Below are 12164 nucleotides of genomic sequence, written 5' to 3' on the forward strand. Positions count from 1 at the left end.
ACAGATAGTAAATTCTCTCTTCAAGATGTGGAGCAGCACAGTGAGAGTCCAGCACCACTGAGGTGCTTCACCGTCTCCTAGCCCTTTTCGGTTTTCACGAGGTAGTGCAAACAGGCAGCCCTGAATTTGAATTCTTATCCCGTAACTATCAAGCTAGGTGACTCTGGGCAAGGTGTCCTCACTCGGCCTCAGTTCTTCATCCCTAAAATGTGACCATCACGCCCTCCTTGCTTAGGGTCTTCACGAGGCCCATGGAAGAGAACAGGCATTCAGTTCCCTGCCCCTGAGTGGCCCTCCCAGCCCTGGAAAGTCAGATTTGGCTTGTTTGCCAAACAATTCAATCCAGGAAGACTTCTTTTCTAGGAAAGAAATTTCATACTGAATTTCCCCTCTAAATGTTAAGACACTCAACCCTTCTTCATTTTCCTATGTTCAACTATTAAATAAACATTAACAACAACAAAACATGTAACAGCGTAGAGAGTAGGTGAGGAAAAACATAGAAATCCTATTGTTCCTGATTAAATAAAGACATTTTCTCTAGCATTGATAATTAAGACTCATCAAACCTTCCGGAATCTGGGCAACTTCAGTCCACATTTCTACACATTACTTTTTAGCTAAATGGAATAAGAGAGAAAGGATTAGAAAGAGAACATGAAATGCTATTCAAATGATAAGCCACAGAATAAACACTAAGTCACCAAAGACTGATAATAGCTTCTTCCAGACAGAAAATCTGTAAACGGCTTTCTCTCTGGGCAAACGTGGTGTCTTTATCTCCAATGACACGTGGAAGGTGCCCTAGCTCAGTGCACGTGCTGCCCTCACACATCACAGTCTAGGATGGAAGTCTTTACACTTGGTGTGACTTGGAGCCACATTCTATCCAAAGCTTTTTAAGGTGGCAGTTGTAGAAAGTCGCCACAAAGTCCTTGAAAATAAACAGGGTGCGGGCAGAGGAGAGGGCGGAGGCGGTGTGGATGTGGAGAAGGGCACCACAGGACCACAGTTAATGCCTGCAAGTCTGGTCGTTTTTTGAAACCTGCCAAGAAATAGTATAAAAAGCATTTGCTTCTAACGTTGGAGAGAAATAATGAGAGGGATGTAAATTTGACAGTTTGGGAATCAGAGAGAATATACTGTGGAGTTCCAAATTATCCAAGGGGACAGTTTTACTTGAAGTTATTTAGTGCCAGGTAGCAGGTGGTACAGGTGACTGGCTGGGGCTAATGAGCTGACACACAGGGTCTTCCCTCAGACTTGGGAAGAATCTGCAGCACTCTAGCCACAGAGGCGGTAGCATCAAAGAGCGGGGAAGCAAACCGTCCTGAATCATCCGTTTGAAAACTTTCCACTTACCCTCAAATCCTGGCCCGGCTCACCCCTCTGTCCCTGCTCTTCATCCCATCAGCCAGACCCGCGCACCTCTGTCCTCACTAAGCCGACGCTTAGACCCCCCTGTTCGCAAAGTGCTCCATCCTGTTGCTTCCTGACAACGTGGCTTCCTCCTGTGGCCCTGCTTTTCCTGCTACCACCTGCAGGATTGCCAGTGCCTGCAAGTCAGCCTGCAACTCTCCCACCTGGCTCTGCGACAAAGGCATCCTCGGGGAATACAATCAAAAGCACGTGGGCCCCTTTATGCCTGCAGTTGGAAAAATATACCCAAGCTTTCGGCTGGTGTGGTTTGGTTGTTAAAATAACAACATTTGAACGCTATCCAAAAAGGAAAGTCACTGTGAGGATGATTACAATAAAATCAGCTTCGAGAAAACTCCGTAAAAGGGTATTTCAGACTTGAGACAGACATACACAATTTATATACATGTATATATATATGTATACAGATTTTATCAAATCTCTATGTATACACACACAAAGCAGTATTTTATGCCATTTCCATTTATGGAACGGCAGCTGATAATAAACCTTAACCTGAGTCTCTGGATAACTATGGAAGAACCCATGTGGACAAACGGACCCGAAAACAGCCCAGCCAGTTTCCAGCATGCTCTTTCCACTCCTTTGACTTCACTGAAACAGATTTCTTCTTGAAGCCACTTCTCTCAAAACTTTTCTTTAAGAGGCTCTATGGGTATTTTCTTTCTAGATTTGCTCAGTAAGGAGGAGAAACTAGCAAATTCCTCATTTCCATTTGCTTCCCAAACCTGGCCAAACCTAAAAGCTCCACTTCAGAATCTCCACTAGTGGTTCTTGAGCCTTAGTGGCGGGGCCAAGCAACTGTGATAAACATGTTTAAAACAGTTTTCTAGGCTTTGTTCCCAGAAATTTTGACCCCACAGGTCTCGGGTGGACTGCCCAAACCTGCAGATTGAGCATATCTAGCTCTTCTGCTGCACATGGATCTGGGCTCAAAAAACTAGTCACATCATTTGCTTTTATCATTCCCTCAGCCTCATCAATTACATCCACTAAAACCAGGTATTTCCCCACAGTCTTTGACAATTCAATATGGGGCCCTGCACTTCTCTTTACCCAGTTCTCCTACGATTTTCTTCAGTGACTTTAACAATGAAATTGATGATGTGTCCACCACCTTGGCTTTACAGATGCTTAAATGCCTCACCTGTTGGCTTCCACCCCAGCCTGTCCACTTGTTCATTCAAATACTTGCTGCCTGTCCACTATGTGCCAGACCCTGAACTTATTAGCACTGGAGACATAAAGATGAATAAGACCCAGATAATTCCTTCCCTTGTGGGACTTAAGTCTAGAGTCAAACCAACAGGCACTACAAACACCCATCGCCTTGGCTATACCTTGGCCCTAAGAACCTGAAACTCCTCTGCAAGGAACACACATTTCCCCTGTGACTCCGACTTACTCTTTTCACCTCCTTCCCTGTCTTACTCCTGAGATATACTGGCCTTTTTTCTTTAAAAACAAACAACCCCTCCCCCCAAAAAAAACCCCAAACTTTTACTACATCATCCAGTCCCTGATGTTTCCCTGGCTCTGGCAGCCTCCCTTGGGCTTTCGTGCCCAGCTTCTGACCCTCAGCCAGCTCTTTAAGTGCCACTAATGCCTGAAGTCCTCTAATTGTAACAAAACCCACCAGATTCCTTCTCCTTGGGCTGCTGGGTACTCAGGAAATGCCAACTCACTTCATTACAAATTAATATTGAATTCCTGGGCTCTGAACTTATTATGCCTTATGCCTTTCCCCCCCTTTCCTCAAATGAATTCCTTATGTTTTTTTCTTTCTTGACTTTTCCTTCCTACACTTTTCCTTCCTATGTCTTTCCCAAATGACTGTCCTTGTACCTTTTTTGTTCCTAAATCCACTCCAGAGTAGCTGTTTCCAGTGTTCTCCAATTTCTTCCACTCCCGACAAGCCCCATTTATATCCCCCTACTCTTTGTATCTGGCCTCGCCTATCTTCATGGGGGACCGTCTGCTTGGAGTTCTTGAAAAACCTTCCGCCAACTTCACTCACCCTCTACAACCCAGAGGAAGAAGGATCACTCATTTCTTACCATGCCCACCACTAACTGCACTCTTCTGACTTTTCACAACTTTTTCTTTTTGTATTGTCTCCCTTTCCTTGGCATTCAAACAGACTCAAATTTCTCCTACCTGTACATAACAAAAGAAAACAACAAAAAGCCACCCAAATCTTTTTTGTACCACACTGTCCCTCAAGTTAAATTTCCATCCCCTGCTTCCCTCCTGATCAAACGTATCTAGAGTAACCTACACCCACAGTGCACACGTGCCTACTTCGTTCAGTCCTGTCCCCACCATCCTTTCTTTCAAAGGGCATCAATGACCATTTCTGTCCCCCCCCCAACCTCTACCCCAGAGATGTACACCCTTCCCAACTTTTTCATATGCTTACAGACACATCTATTTACACATATGCACGTACACAGGTTATTATTAAATGGCGATACGCAGAATCAGGCCAATTTTGGCCTACAACTTGCTCTTCCTCTCCTCACTTAGCAAGATGTTACGAAATTCTTTCCAGGTTAAGACATTCAGGTTTCCCTCACTAAAAAAATGGCTGCCTAGTACTTAATTCTAGGAAAGCGTGCAAATGTATTTAACCATTTACTCACCAATAGCTATTCAGACTATTCTCCGTTTTTCTGTTATCAACAATGATGTAATAAATCCCTTTTACATAAATCTTATACACTCATGCTATGATTTGTATAGGATAATTCTTAGATATGAGATTGCTAGAACAAAGTGTATGTGCATTTAAAAATTCAATAGATTCTGACAAATGATGCTCAAAAAATGATGTCTCAACTTAAGCTCCTAATGACAATGATTACTTAGGTGTCAGCTTCTCATCATCAGTGGATGTTAAGACGGATTTTAATTTTTGCTAGTCTAACAGACAAACATTATGATCTCATTATTAAGATTCAGTTTTTAAATTAGCAAAGATGTCCATCCATTTATTAGTCATGTTTTATCTCTTCCTTAGAAAACAAAGTATGTCTACTGTTTTAGTGTTACTTTCTGATTCGTTTATAGAACTCTTCTTACATTAAGGATACTAACCTTTTTCTGTCGTACATTTTGTTTGTATTTCCTGCCAGTCTATGGCCTATTTTTTAACTTTCTTTGTGGTATCTTAAATACAGCTATCACAAACACAAATAGGGCTCCCTCTATCCCAAGTTATAAAAATATTTGTCTATGTTTTCATTTTGAATTTTTACATTTACAGTTTTAATCCAAATGAAGTTTATTTTTACATGTGGTCTGGTATCTAACTACTTTTCCCCAAATGGCCAACTATTACACACCATTTACTGAAGAATTATTCTATCCCCCAGCAATGCCACTTGGAACTGGTTTCTTCCCAGGCTCCATCCGTTTTGATCCCTAACTGGCAGCCACTTCTTTAGCTTCTTGGGTGAAGTATTTCTCCAATTCTTTTTCAACCTTCCTAATTGATCCATTACTAGCTTAGCTCTTCTTCCTGCTGCTAAACGCTACTATTTTGCAATTTTCTATACTCAGTTTCCTCTTTTCTCTGTGTAAATTCCGCATCTGCCATCTAGAGCGCTCTATAACCTGCTCGGTGCTTAGGGCCTTCACGTCCCCATCGGCGGGTCCCTGTGAGGGGCCGGTGAGAATGCCCTCAGGCTGCCTGCTCTGAGGGCTGTGACCTCACTCGGAGGGCGGCCCATCTGTATCTCTCAGCCAACGTGCTCTAGATGGATGTACATTCTGTGGGCGCCTCTTCAGGCCTCTCTCAGTTTGGCGAGCAACACCTGTCTCTTACACTTCACTCTCTCCTCAGCCCCCCGACTGCCAGCTCTCGGAATCACATCTTGTTCCAAGGACCCCCAGAGCCAGGCCTCACGCGGTCCCTTCCGTTCTCACACCCAGGCCTCCCCTCTCCCACGTGCACCGCAGACCCTGCTCAGAACTCTGCTGCGCCGGCCTCAGACCCACCCGGTCTCCCCGCTCCTTTCATTTGCTAAAGTGAAGTTGTGGCAGGAGCAATAGAACCTTGAACTGCTGTTACTAACATACAGCCGCTATAACGTACTCTGTATTTCTTCAAAACAGAAGCCACTCATGCTGGATGAGGAGACAACTGCCAAAGCTTAAACCCACGTGCCATTTCTCCGTTACATGACAGTTCACTACTGTCGTGTAATGACAGGGTCAAGCTAAAAAGCAGAAAGACGTACTGTTTTCCCCTACTTGTAACCAAATGAGAGCGAGCTGACAATACACAACTGTTCTTTTTAGTGTCCACGGTGGGCACAGCCCTTTAATGGGATGCCAAAGCCTGGGATCCTTAATGGACAGGAAAACAAAGTGCTCACATGGGATCCAGCAGGTGCCCACATGAGTAACAGAAAAAGTCTGTCCGTCATCCAGGGCCAGTGACTCATCACATGAAGCTGACGGGCCCTGTCCTCCCTTCTCCTGTCAACAGCAGAGCAAATGGTCCATGCGACGGGTCCAGTTCAAACAGGAGCCTATGACACCAATGTTAGCAACAGGGTCTCTCCCTGGCACACCCGTTCACCCTCAGATACAAGCACCGCCCAAGAATCTAAGACAGATTGTCTTTGGAAGCATCCCGGGGACCTCATGAAAGGGGGTGTTTAAGCATGTTGTAATATGAAACCTTCATTGGGGACACCACAAACGAAAACTAAACATCATGACAGCGATTCAAAGCCACAGTTAGTGCTAAACATTAGTGAGCTGGCCAAAGACTGATCCAACACTGAATTAAGAAAGCTTCCTCCCTTAATTTCATGTTCCTCCCCTTTCGAACTTAAATGCTTCATTTTGGAGACCCTCTCAGCAGCATAACAATGTAGTTCCACGTCAGAAACCCAAAGCATTCAGCACAGCAAGGCCACCAGGAGCCACACCCTTTGTGAAGCCCTTGCTGTTTCCCCACAGAGGACAGAGATGGGTATTTCCACGCAGTCGCAAGACTGTTTTACCTAGAAAGGAAAGCTGGTGTCAGTTCTTTTTCAGCCCTCGGGGACTAAAATAATCACCCCAAATTCTGGGGATTTAAAATAGTTCAGATACAAGGAGAGACCGTTGCTCTGGGACCTCATCCAGCTGGTCACCCTCTCTTACTTTACAAATGACACACCAAGAGCCACAAAGCTAAGACACCTGCAGAGGTGACACTGCCAGCTTATATGAAATTACCATCAAATCCAGAGTTTTTTTCCCGATTCTATCACAAAATAATGCAAGCTTTCACTTCCTTGTAAGTATCTTTGTTGGCTGTAATTGTGCAACATTTTGCAAATGTTAGAACCTTCCGCACAGATTTATTATTGTTTTTTTTTCACCCTTAAGACAATGATCACTGATCTCTAAGGAATCCAGGGGACAGATATCCTGCCAGAGATATTGTGCTTTATTTGCTTTTCTGTTTTGGTTACCCTCTTGAAAAGGAGACTCACTCAAACACATCAAAAGCCATATTCTAGATACAGGGGTTATTATTTATTATTCTTTTTTTAAGCAGAATGAGTTGGCTTGAAAAGATGCTCCTTCTCTAAACAGTCGTCAGTGTTACTATCTTGAAGACAGATTATTAAAACAATAATAAAAATCCCACCATATCCTGCCATGCCATTTTAGTAAAAAAAATTCAGTTTCAGTAGTATTTTTAAAAGGCACAATTCACTTCAGAAATGAAGCAAAAAAGTCTTGAGAGAATAAGAAAACTAACCCCAACTTACTAAGTCATCAAATTTAAAGCAGCTTCTAACTTTGCATATTTAAAACCATATCCTAAGGAATGATTGTTTAACAGAGAAGAGTTCATGCATCCTTGAACTGAATCCTTTATATTAATAAGCTCTTAATATAAAGGAAAAGAGAGGAAAGGTTTACATTTATATAAACTACATAGTCATGAACCACCCATCCCTACTGCCAAGTGTGGCTCTGCAGGGGTTGTTTTCCCCTGGAAGCGTGTCCCAGCCCAAGATGACAGTCACTGAATGTGCGTCCGGCTGTCTTTAACATGTGCATCTGGTTTCATAAAGATGAAAGAAAAACATCTTCCTTTAAAGGAAAAAGAGGAGCAAGGAAACATAACAAATCAAGGGTACATTACTGTTCTTTAAGAGAGTGACATTGGTTATGAAGAGATCAGCCCTCTCTCTACTGAAATGATACCTCTCCTTGAGGTGAATACATTTAGTAATAAAATGTTGAACACGTGCAACCATTTAAGCTCCCCCAAACAATCATCCCCACTCCCACAGCGAATCCAGGTCAGATTTGGTGCTATCTGAGGCAAACATCAGGACTCTCGACCAGCCATGGGCCATGCTCATCTGCAGAAGATGAAGGAAAACTGGAAAGGGCGAGCCCCTCACAGAGAAGCATGTCTGCTGATAGCAACTCCCACCTAATTTTAGAGCCTGACAGGTTGGAAGGAGAATGCTCATAAAAAGGCGCTGAGCTCCGCTTTTCATCAGACTTGACAGAGGCCACTTGTGTGGCCTGTGCTAAGTGTGGCAAATGACAAGGAGCAGAGCTGCTCAGAAATTTCACGCTCCAGGCAAACAGGGAACAAGACATTCCATCACGCAAAGAGCCCGCATCCTCCGTACCCCTTTATCTTGTTTTACAAGGATACGAAGAACCTCAAGGCGGCACTGCACATTCCTGTGCTGTGCTTAGGTTAAAAATACTAGCCCGGCATTTGAAGGTTGTGATCCTGTCTCTTCCCGACACGTCACTTTGGAGGAGTGGGGAGGAGTTTCAGAGCCACCTTTGGGCAGAAAACATAAAGGGAAATGTCTATTCCAGATTGTCTTAGTTTGCTTGCCAAAGGATGACTGGGCATTTCTGTAACACTGGAGATTTTACAGAACTCCTGTGGGGCACCTCTGTGACAGCAAAGCCGGTCTATTTAATCATCTGTTTTAATTTTCCTGAGTACCAACAATGTGCTAAGTGCTACACTCATAGTCTCTGTGGAAATGCACCGGCTCTCAGAGGCTCGGCCGTCTGTTCTTTGGAATGATAAACCCATTCCCAGTCTCAAACTGTGGAGCAAGAAGTCAAAGAGAAAGTGGAAGGTTCTGAACACAAGGGAAGAAAGACAGTGGTATAGACACAAGTGGAACATGGTACTTTGATGGGTTTTTAGACTTTACAGGTATTCAGGTATTTTAAGGTAGAAAGATATTTGGGGCGATGATGAATAAATACGACTTGACTGCAAAACATGAAAGCTGTCTTCAGTTCCACTGCTGACCTTTCTGTGGTCAAGGCAGACATAATCAGACATTCTCATAAAAGTGAAGGACCTACTTCACGCACAGGTTCAGAGAAAGCAGCTTCTGTTTTTGTAAAAGGCACTGTTCTCAAGGGTGCTCTCCCCGAACACATACGCTGCCCCACAATCAGGCTCACTACATACAATGCGGAATGCGTGTGTGCTTGTTTTGTTTTCCATAAAAATACCAAAGGGTGATGAGCTCTGCCCTGTGTGAATTCAATAAACATTTGCTGAATGAATAACTGAGTTAGAACTGCATATTAAACACTCTCTTTCTGACCCCACAAAGACCTATACACCAGCTCACCTCAGTTCCTGAGGCTCAGAGTCATCTTGGATACCTCTCATATATCATCTATTTATCACCATCTATCCACAAGGTGGCCTGTCTCCACAAAGGACTCTTGCTTCCAATCTATGGACACTTGTTACCAGATTTATCTCCCTGAGATTAAAAAAATCTTCCTTTTAATCTAGGTCACTCCCCTATTGAAAACATGCAACGCCTCCTCATTTTCTACAAAATGAAGTCCAAATCTGAGACCAGCAATTGAAACTATCCACTCTCTGCCTTTGTGAATCCCTTCCAACTGTCCTCTCCACTGAAATTGCCATTTCACAGCTCCAGACCCCTGCTCCCAATGTCACATGCCTTTATAGACTAAAGTATGACTGGGGAAAAAAAAATCACTTGCTCTTAGGGATTCACTTATTTGGCCCCCAACCATTCCTACCCAAGGCAGGCAACCCCAAAGCTACATCTCAATTCAACCTTTGTTTGGATGGTTCTAGTAACGAGAAAGAAACTGACAAGAGTCAAATGGCAGGTCATTTCATTTTGAAGCATCTCTAATTGTTAGAAAGTTCTTCCTTATCTGAAAACGTCAAAATAACTGAAAACACAGGGAACAAAAATTAGCCAAGGCTCTGGAGACAGAACCTAGTGATAGTAAATTCCTACGTAAGCTAACCATCAGCTCCAGTTTCCACACATTTAAAAATAGATATGAAAATGCCTGCCAGTTAGTTTCTATATTTTTTACAACAGAGCTTTCCTCAGTCCTTACTTTGGTCAAAATATATGTTATTTATTTTACTTGATTTGTTTAAAACACTTACATAGTTTTTCCCACACACCAAGCACTACTCTGTAAGGGCTTTCTAAATATATGCTTATTTTATTCCACACATGGGCCTATACCATGAATATCACCATTTTTTTAGTGTGTGTAGGGGGTCCACTTTGGCACAGAGAAGTAACCAGTCCAAGTCACACATCTAGTAAGTGATGGAATCAGGGTCTGAACCTGGGCTGTCTGACTCCAGACTCCATCCTCTTAGCCACTGTAAACAAGGAACCAGCAAATCCCCAGCCCCTCCACCAGGGGCCCCTCTTGAACCTTCAGTGGTACAGCTATTGTGCCCTCATGCATCTCCCTTCTAGGGCTGTGCATCAATTTACATCTGTACCCAGCACAGTGCCTGGAGGGTAGTAGGCACTTAGAATACAAATGCTTGGTAAGTGCATAAATGCATGCTTAAATTGGACCCTCTGCTTCAATCAAACATAAGAAAAAGTATTTTAAGTGGCAGTTCATTAAAAAAAATCCCCAACAAAATACTGGCAAACCGAATTCAACAATACATTGAAATGCTCATACACCACAATCCAATGGAATTTATTCTAGGGAAGCAAGGATGGTACAAAATCTACAAACCAGTCAGTGTGATACACGACATTAACAAAATGAAGGAAAAAAAGTTCTTATGCAGAAAAAGCATCTGATAAAACTCAACATCTATTTATTGAAAAACTCTCAACAAAGCAGGTATAGAGGCCACATATGACAAGCCCACAGCTAACATCATACTCAATGGTGACGGCTGAAAACTTTTCTCAAATGGTCAGGAAGAAGACAAAGATGTCCGCTCTCGGCACTATTATTAACCATCGTACTGGAAGTCCTAGCTGGAGCAATTAGGCAAGAAAAAGATACAGAAAGCATCTATATTAGAAAGGAAGAAGGAAAACCGTCACTATTTGCAGATGATGTAATATTATATATAAAAACACTAAAGACTTCATCAGAACAGTTAGAACTAATCCACAGTTCAGTAAAGTGGCAGGATACAAAATCAGTACACAAAAGTCTGTTCCATTTCTTTACACTAATAATGAACTACGAGAAAGAGAAAATAAGAAAACAATCCTGGGGGTAGGGGTGGGATAAATTAGGAGTCTGAGATTTACAGATGCTAACTACTACATATAAAATAGATAAACAACAAGGTCCTACTGTATAGCACAAGGAACTATATTCAATAGCTTGTAATAACCTATTATAAAAAGATTTATAAATATTTGCATGACTGAATCACTATGCTGTACAGCAGAAACAAACACAACATTGTAAATCAACTATACTTCAATTAAAAAAAAGGAAAACAATCCTATTTACAATTGCATCAAAAAGAATAAAAGACCTAGGAATGCATTTAATCAAGGAGATGAACGATCTATATATTGAAAACTACAAGACACTAATGAAAGAAACTAAAGAAGATGGAAGGACATTCCATGCTCATGAATTAGAAGAATTAATACTGTTAAAATGTTCATTTTACCCGAAGCAATATACAGATTCAATTAAAATCCTCACCAAAATTCCAATATTTTTCACAGAAATAGAAAAAACAATCCTGAAATTTGTATGAATCCACAAAAGACCCTGATGAGCTAAGGCAATCTTGAGAAAGAACAAAGCTGCAGGTAATCATGCTCCCTGATTTCAAACTCTATTACAAAGCTATGGTAATCAATATGGTACGGTACTGGCATAAAAACAGACACATAGATCAACAGAACAGAACAGAGAACCCATGCTTGTATGGTCAACTAATTTACAATATAGGAGCCAAGAATATACCATAAGAAAAGGACAGTCTCTTCAATAAATGGTGTTGGGAAAACTGGGCAGCCATATGTAGGAGAATAAAAAAGGATCACTATCTTATACCATATGCAAAAATTAACTCTAAACAGGTTAAAGACTTGATCATAATACCTGAAGCCATAAAATTCCTAGAAGAAAATACGGTAAGTTCCTTGACATGGATCCTGGTGATGATTTCTGAATCTGACATCAAGAGCAAAAGCAACCAAAGTGAAAATCAGTAAGTGGAACTACATCAAACTCAAAAGCTTCTGCACAGCAAAGGGAACCATCAATAAAATAAAAGGCAACCTACTAACGGGGGGAAATAACTGCAAACCATGTATCTGATAAGGGGCTACTCTCCAAAACATATAAAGAACTCACACAACTCAACAGCAAAAAACCAAACAAATCCAATTAAAAAATGGACAGAAGATCTGAAGGCATTTTTCCACAGA

The 12164-nt window shown here is 42.0% G+C and overlaps 1 protein-coding gene and 1 long non-coding RNA gene across 4 annotated transcripts in view; one reads left to right on the forward strand and one right to left on the reverse strand.

Moving 5' to 3' along the window:
* Positions 1–12164, forward strand: part of LOC116665305 — a 102320-nt gene that overhangs the window by 75574 nt on the left and 14582 nt on the right. The gene's annotated exons all lie outside the window — the stretch shown is intronic.
* Positions 1–12164, reverse strand: part of PREP (prolyl endopeptidase) — a 117301-nt gene that overhangs the window by 22734 nt on the left and 82403 nt on the right. The window lies entirely within an intron of this gene.

Source organism: Camelus ferus, chromosome 8 (assembly GCF_009834535.1).
Source record: "Camelus ferus isolate YT-003-E chromosome 8, BCGSAC_Cfer_1.0, whole genome shotgun sequence".
NCBI classification, from domain to species: Eukaryota; Metazoa; Chordata; class Mammalia; order Artiodactyla; family Camelidae; genus Camelus; species Camelus ferus.